This window comes from Phoca vitulina, unplaced genomic scaffold (assembly GCF_004348235.1).
Source record: "Phoca vitulina isolate PV1807 unplaced genomic scaffold, GSC_HSeal_1.0 scaffold21, whole genome shotgun sequence".
In the NCBI taxonomy this organism is placed as follows: domain Eukaryota; kingdom Metazoa; phylum Chordata; class Mammalia; order Carnivora; family Phocidae; genus Phoca; species Phoca vitulina.
The window spans coordinates 15,360,812-15,368,599 of record NW_022589724.1 but is presented as its reverse complement, the minus strand read 5'-3'; positions in this window follow the sequence as shown (position 1 = coordinate 15,368,599).

Here is a 7,788-nt window from a genome sequence, read left to right as displayed (position 1 = left end):
TTGAAAGAAAGTAGGTAAAGTATACATGGTATCTCTATTATTTCCTACAATGTCATGTTATAAATACAATTATCTCAGTATAAAATGTTTAATTAAAATTTATTGATAAGAATAAAGTATATCATAATTCCTTGAAAATTTATAATATATCTGTGACATATGTTCAATGTTAACATGAAAAGGTGTTTTCCACTGTGATCTGGAGAGTATTTGTAGCTCTTGTATAGGAGAAGGAATTTGTCATCACATGCATTTGGCTGCGATGCTGGCTTAAGGGGCACCTGGGTGGCTCAGTCAGCGAAGCATCCGACTCTTGATTTCTGCTCAGGTCATGATTTTAGGGTCCTGGGATTGAGCCCTGTGTCAGGCTCCCCATTCATCAGGGAGTCTGCTTAAGGATTCTCTCCCTCTCCCTCTGCCCCTCCCTGTACTCAAGATCTCTCTCTCTCTAAAATAAATAAATCTTCTAAAAAAAGGAAAAGTTGTCTTAAGTATATTTCTCTTTTTCAAGAATTTTGAGACCCTTTTTTATACTTTTCTGTCTTGGGGTTTTTCAAGAGATTGTGATCATTGGGACTTAGCTCCTCTTTCTCTTCTCCCAAAAACACATGCTGAACACATCAGAAGAGCATTTATGAGACTGGTGCTCCATGGAATTCACTTAAGAAAATGCCAGTGTCTACAGAATATGCTATTTGTTGCTCTGACTTAATAACAGAAGGAAATTTTAAGCAGAAGCAATAACTTATCAGAAGGTACAAAAGCATAAAATAGTATAGATTTTTGGAGTCAAGACAGGACATAGGAATGTGCAGAGAGCTTGCAAGAGGTATATCTGGAGGGGTGTCAGTTGGCTACATCATGAAGGGACTTGAGTGCCAAGCAAGGGAGTTTTTACTTTGTCCTGGAATCTGTAGAGTCTCTGCCTAGACCCCCAGGGCCATCCTTTTATTCTACAAACAAGGACACTGCAACAGAATTGCCTAGATGGTCCATTTAACTATAGCTCTCTAGATTTGACTATATGTATTCTAAAATTGTGAGTAGAATTTACAGACGATGATATTAGCCTTTGACTTCGGTGATTATGGAGTACATACAGATAAGCTTCAATTCAAAACATCTCTGCATATATTCACAATATCCTGTATAACCAGTAACTGTGAAGTCATTCTTTCTCAAATCTCCTTATTTTGCCAATGGGGCCAGAACCCCAGAATAACAGAAATGAGATAAAAATCCAGTCTTCTGTCTCCCACCACAAGCATCTGCATTCTCTCTCCTTTTTCTGAAGAGGTCTTTTAGCCTGCCCTCAAACATAACCCTGCAAGAATAGGACCTTGCACCTGAAGTTCTGGGAGAAGGAGCAACCCTGGGATTAATTAAAATCCTACACACTGATTAAAAGCATCCCTAGCACTTCAAGCTCAGTTATGAAAGCTTTTCATCTTACAAACTCAGAAAAATTCTGTAAACAGCTCCTACTTCCAACCTGTATTTTGAGAACAAAAGAGCAGATCCATCAGGAGGGAGGAAGGATGGGGGCTGGCAGCAGAGCTTGTTTTTCTGTGGCTTCAGCATTAAATAATCTGGTTCGAATTGTTATAAAGTACAAAAACAAATGGCATTCAGTCGTGGATCCTAACTCAACAATATCAGTTTGAAAAAAATGTTGTTTTCCCTTATAACTCAATGGAGCATCTTATTTGGCAGCTGGGCCCCATTACTGGGGTCCCCACAAGGGAAATGTCAGGTCAGGCGTTATTTACAAATCCCAAGTTTATTTTCTCGCCAAGGCCTCTCATGGTTCTGTCCATGTTTCAAGTGACAGGCTTTCCATCCAAAGTCACTTACACTCTGTCCTGTCATGTCATGAGCTTTCAAATCTTAACATCTTTAATACCAGAGACTACGATAAGTCTTCTCAAACAAAATTGTACTTAGAGTTCTGAAGATTTCTGTTAATGTATTTCCTGGCAAGGAACGATGTGCATGGGCTAATATTCATTTACCCAATGTTATTATAAATGTTCAAAACACAAATATGAATGATTGCAAATGGGTTCCTGCCATATGACTGGCGCCAGATGATGTCAAGCAAGCCAGAAAGGACACATAACACATCACATGCCATCGCGTTCCCATGTCTGCACACAAGAGCATCTGAACATACTAAGTCTGGAAATGTCCATTGCTCTGTTTCTATCCAAGTTTGACCTCTTCAGATAATGAGATTGATTGATCAGCTTCGACTAGAAGAACCAAGCCTCTGGGGTGCCTGGGTGGCTCAGTCGGTTAAAGGCTGTCTTCGGCCTGGGTCATGATCTCAGGGTCCTGGGATTGAGTCCCACATCGGGCTCCCTGCTCAGCGGGGAGTCTTCTTGTCCCTCTCTCTCTGCCCTTCCCCCTGCTCATATGCGTGCTTTCTCTCACTCTCAAATAAATAAAATCTTTAAAAAATAAAATAAATAAAATTTAAAAAAAGAGAGAGAAAAGCTTACCCCACACCAGAAGACATTCCCTTGAGCCAGGAAGAAGAAGAAAAACTTTGAATCCCAAGCAGTGGAGAACCAGGGCCTGCTCCATGCATATCTGTGTATTGCCCAAGAAAGCGATTCACCCATAAAATTCACAGGATGATCAAATTCCAACATGTTTGCAGCCATTAAAATATATTAAAAAAAAAAAAAAAAAAGAACCAAGCCTCTCGTACAAGGCTGTGTCTTTATGAGAATGTGAGGATCAGGGTTCCTTGAATGCCACTTCTTTCTCTGAGCTATTTTTAATTCCATATAGCCTGGATAGAGTGGAGGAAACGGGACTATGTAACCAGAAATGCCTAGTTCAAGTCTTTACCTTTAGCAATAGTTATCTTTGGGCAGGTTATTCTTTAAGTTTAACAACTTCTTTAAGTCATTTTCCTCATTTATGAAGGGAGATAAAGATGTCTATTTTAGTGGGTTGTGAAAAATGTGAGACTATATTTGGAAAACTGGCTTTATAGAGGATGCCTAGTAAATATTCAGCCTTTTCCCCCCATCCAGATTACTCTGAACGTTTTTGTCTATAATTCTGCTTATGTTTCTATTATTTACATACATTATTTAAGCAGTCCACCATGAGCTTCTTGAAGACAGGTAGTTCAATGGTAAATGATGCAGTAGATATAAAGGTGTTTTCTTCCCTACTTCAACCACAATGAGCCTCATATAGTAGAAACTCAACATATGGCATAAGTAATAGAAGGAACTGGAACATTCCATCACCTCTATTCTGTGCCTTGAGTTCTAAGATTCCTGGAGGTAGGGGCAGTATCTTACTCATCTTTGTACCCACTATGCTTTAGCATAATGGTCTGCATAGTCTTGGTGATCAATAAATATGTTGCCTTGAATAAAACTTAGTTCTCTTCCCCAACCTCTGATTCTGTGCTGGGTATATAGGAAGTACTCAATAGAGCTCAGGAAATCATTGTATTTAATACACTGAAAGAAACTCCCTGGGAAACCACAAAACTTACCATGCAAGTAGCATGCCATTTGAGTTACATGGACACATCATATTTATTTCTCCTATCTTCAAACATACCCAGTTTGTGTTGCTTTAATTTTAGATTGGAAGACAGAGAGGCCAAAAAACACACTCAGAGTCACAAGTAAAACCTTCATATGGCCGGCTGCGCTCTTCATGACGATTCTTCCTACTGCCTCCCCTCCCACCGCAGCTCGCTGCGTTCCAGCCATGCTGCTCTCTCCTGCATCTGTGAACTTGTAGAGCAGTTTCACTTGCCTGCAGTCCCTCATGCTCTGTCTGCTAGACCGCCCTATTCCACCTGCAAAACATGACATGAGTTGCACTCCTGTGACATAGTCCCCTAAATTGCTGAGTTAGACAGGCTTTCCTCTGTCCATTCATCATGCCCCTCACATCATATATGTCAGCATTTGTCCCATTGCTTCACCACCTGTTCTTCAGTACAATCGTGAGGTACTTGAGAATTTTAATTCTAGAGCACCACAGAGTTCTTTAATTCTGTGTGCGTGGCACATAAAAGATGGCTGGTAAGAATTTTCCAGATTCAGTGAGAAAGTCAAGGAGTAGCCAGGAAGAGGAGGAAAGAGAACTTGGCTTAGTAAGGAAAGGACCATGTAAATGAGGGATGTATTTTAAAACTGATTTCCCAGATGCCTCGTTTGATACATTGTTTCCTTACTGATTTGAAATAATGAAATAAATATATACCATTTACCAATAGATAAACTCTGTGATTTAGGGAGAAAAAACCTTTTTGACTTACTAACAGATTTCATATTTTGAAATTTAAACCTCATTTTCCAGAAAAGCTTTCTAGCCTGCTTGTGAATAGTTTAATCATGGCAAGGTGGAAATCAGAAAACTAAAAAAAAAAAAAAGAAAGAAGAAGAAGAAGAAAGAAAAAGAACCCTTATGTCTGCAGTTTACTTTTACTTCTGTACATGTTTCAAGAAAATTTCAAAAACCACCCAAAGAGAACTCAAGTCTAGGATTAGTCCACATTTTCTGGTTGTAATTTCCAAGTTTCTAGTTCTAGTAATTTGTCAGTGATCTGGAGATAATGCACACACACACACAAAATCTCTCATGAGTCATCCCTAGCTCAGAGCACAGTAGCCATGGGGATAACACTTTCTTCCTGTCTGACATTTCAGTTCTTGACTTTAGAAATCTGACTGCAATTGGATTAACTTCATTTTCCACTACTTCATGAGAAAAACATGTCTCTCCTGAGTTTAAATAAGTCTAATTGCACTGACTACGGTGTTAATTTGGGGAATTCTCAGATTGTTGGCGGCGGGGGCAGGGGAGAACAGCAGTGTCCCACCTTAGATGATGAGAGGAGGGAGCGCTGCGGGAGACGCGTTGGCCAGCAGCATTACTTATTCACAAGTGAATTCAGATACATTAGGGAGTGTCTGGGTGGCTCAGTCAGTTAAGCGTCCTACTTTTGATTTCTGCTCAGGTCAAGATCCCAGGGTTGTGAGATTGAGCCCCATGTTAGGCTTCATGCTGAGCATGGAACCTACTTGAGATTCTCTCTCTCCCTCTCCCTCCTCCTGCTCACAGGCATGTGCTCTCTCTCTCTCTCTCTCTGTCTCAAATAAGTAAATAAATCTTTAAAAAAAAAGATACATTAGGATATGAAAGAGCTGAATGGGAGATTTTAGAGATGGTGCAGACAGGATTTTTGGTGGAAAAATGAAAGGGTGGTGATTTCGGTGGGCACTGTATTCTCTGCACCTAAAATCCTGCATACAGTAATTGCTCAAAAAACATTTGTTGGAAAAAATAAGTGGATGTGCGATACTGCCTCACCAGGTAGAGGTTAATATATGTGAATTGCAGAAACTTCAAGAAAAAGAAATCTCTGCACAGAGATGGAAGCCATCCTTTTATCTTTCCACCAAAAGTGCTTTTGAAGAGTACAAAAGATGAACTGTATCTTTTCTTCCATAACGTGAAACAAGCCTATAATCTCTGAGGAGGACTTATTCCAAAGGTCATTGCCCTTCTTGCCCTCCCCTCCTCTGCTTATAAACATCACCGTCCCTGCACCAGCCACACTAAATAACTCCGTGACCTTAGGCAAATGCCTTAAAACCACTGAATCTTAGTGCTCAGTCTATAGGTGGGAACATAGGGCTCTTTCTTGTCTTTTTACTATTTCTTTCTCCCCATCCTTTCTCTGATTGTGAGACTTTCTTTTTTTAAGGTAATGACACATGAGTGTTATACTATGAGAGGTTATGAATATAGCACCAGAGAGTTTCATTTATATTGTCGATGAGCCAGTCTAAAGAAGTGAGGATCTAGGCTAAAGCTCAATGTGCAGCCTGAAAACAGATGGTGTTGATAAGATGTTTGGGAACGCTGAGGGAAAGAGAAAGGGGAAGAAGAAGAAAGAGGGAAGACAAGGGAGGTGAGACTTATGAATGCCCAGCTCGGGATGATCTATGGAGAAGAATAAATAACTATGGTGCCTGCACTTGCTTGTGAAGGACCATAAATAGGACTGGACTCTTTCTGGCACTGAGCAATGCAGACATTTCAGGGAGGCATCAAGTTATGCAAAATGGAAAAAAGAGTACAAGCTTGCTGTAATTGAAATTACTAATGCTTACCATATCTGATTTTCCTCTCCTTCCTGGGAATATGGGAAGACTTTTCAGATTCCCTTGGTTAGGCTGTCATGTGACTAATATCGGCCAGTGCGCTGTAACACTTACTCTGTCATTCACTGACTTGGGATTCGGGGTAAATTAATTGAATTTCCTAAGTTTCACATTTTTCATCTGTAAAATGTGGTAACAGGAGATGGGGGGGGAGTCAAAAAATTCCCTTGATTGGATCAGTATAAGAATAAAAATGAAATTGTATGTGCCCAACAAATTCCAGGCCCTATATATAGATCAAAGTGCTAACAGTGGGCAATATCCAATAATTAAATTTTTTCTGATTATTACAAATCAGAGTGAAGGATGAAAATAAGTAGCTGATAAGTATATTTTGTATAATCTTTTGTATAATCTTATCCTATGGAAAACAAAGAGGAGAAAAAAGTGAGAACCAGTCAGTAGAAGGTTCTGATTATGATCCACATTATGAGAAAGTTTGAAAGGAGGGTAGCTGTCTTTCCCTTGATGTTTCATTGGCCAGGTCCAATGTTGACATTTCCTAGTTAAGAATATGAACTCTGAAGATTGAATTATATTTAGGCAATTAAAACCAGCCTAGCTGAATAATGTGGATAAAGATTGTCCTTTAGGGCCAAGATGTAGCCGTCATCAATCATAAAAAGACATGAACCCAGGATGGAGTGGATCTTTGCAGAAAATGTTTACGTCGGTTACTATGCACTTGGGTTTTGTGGGATATGTCTATTTTTCCAATAGTTAATGACATGTGGCATTTAATGTGCTCAGGTTAACTCCTGAATGTTTTTGCTCTCCCCTTTTTTTCTTTTTCATATTCTCTCTCTCTCTCTCTCTTTCTTCCTTCTATATAATGACCTGCTCCCATATATTTTGCCTATGTATCCCCAGTTTTGGATATATGAAATGGCTTATACTCTTAGATTCCCTCCTTATCCTCATCTCAATCCTGGCTTTGGATTTAAAAAAAAAAAAAGAGAGAGAGAGAGAGGAAGGAAGGAAGGAAGGAAGGAAGGGAGGAAGGGAGGAAGGGAGGGAGGGAGGGAAGAAGGGAGGAAGGAGAAGAAACTTTTTAAGTGTCAGGGTGATCCCTAACACCAACCACTTAGTTGTTTGTTCTCAGTGTTCCTTGTTGGTATTCAATTCTAGCTCTGGAGTCTGAAGTAACTTTTTAAATTTTGTCTTCAACTGATATCTTAGAAACAGTGACTAAAAATCCTTAGGAAGACTTCAGACTTATTTTTATAGATGTGGAATTTAAAACTCATTTTATGTGAACCAGGGCTACTGCATTGACAGAGCCAAGACTCATCCAAATCCCAGGATTCCAGTGACTCCATCCTAATCATAATTAGCCATACCTACATCTTTTACAGGGTAAAACATGTTTTAAAATGCAGGCATAGAGGAATTTAAGAAGCACTGCTTTCTTGGGCCCCTGGGTGGCTCAGCTGGTTAAGTGTTTGCCTTCCGCTCAGGTCACGATCCTGGAGTTCCAGAGTCCCAGAGTCCTGAGATTGAGCCCTGCATAGAGTCCTGCACAGAGCCCCAGATTGGGCTCCCTGCTCAGCAGGGAGTCTGCTTCTCCCTCTGCCCCTCA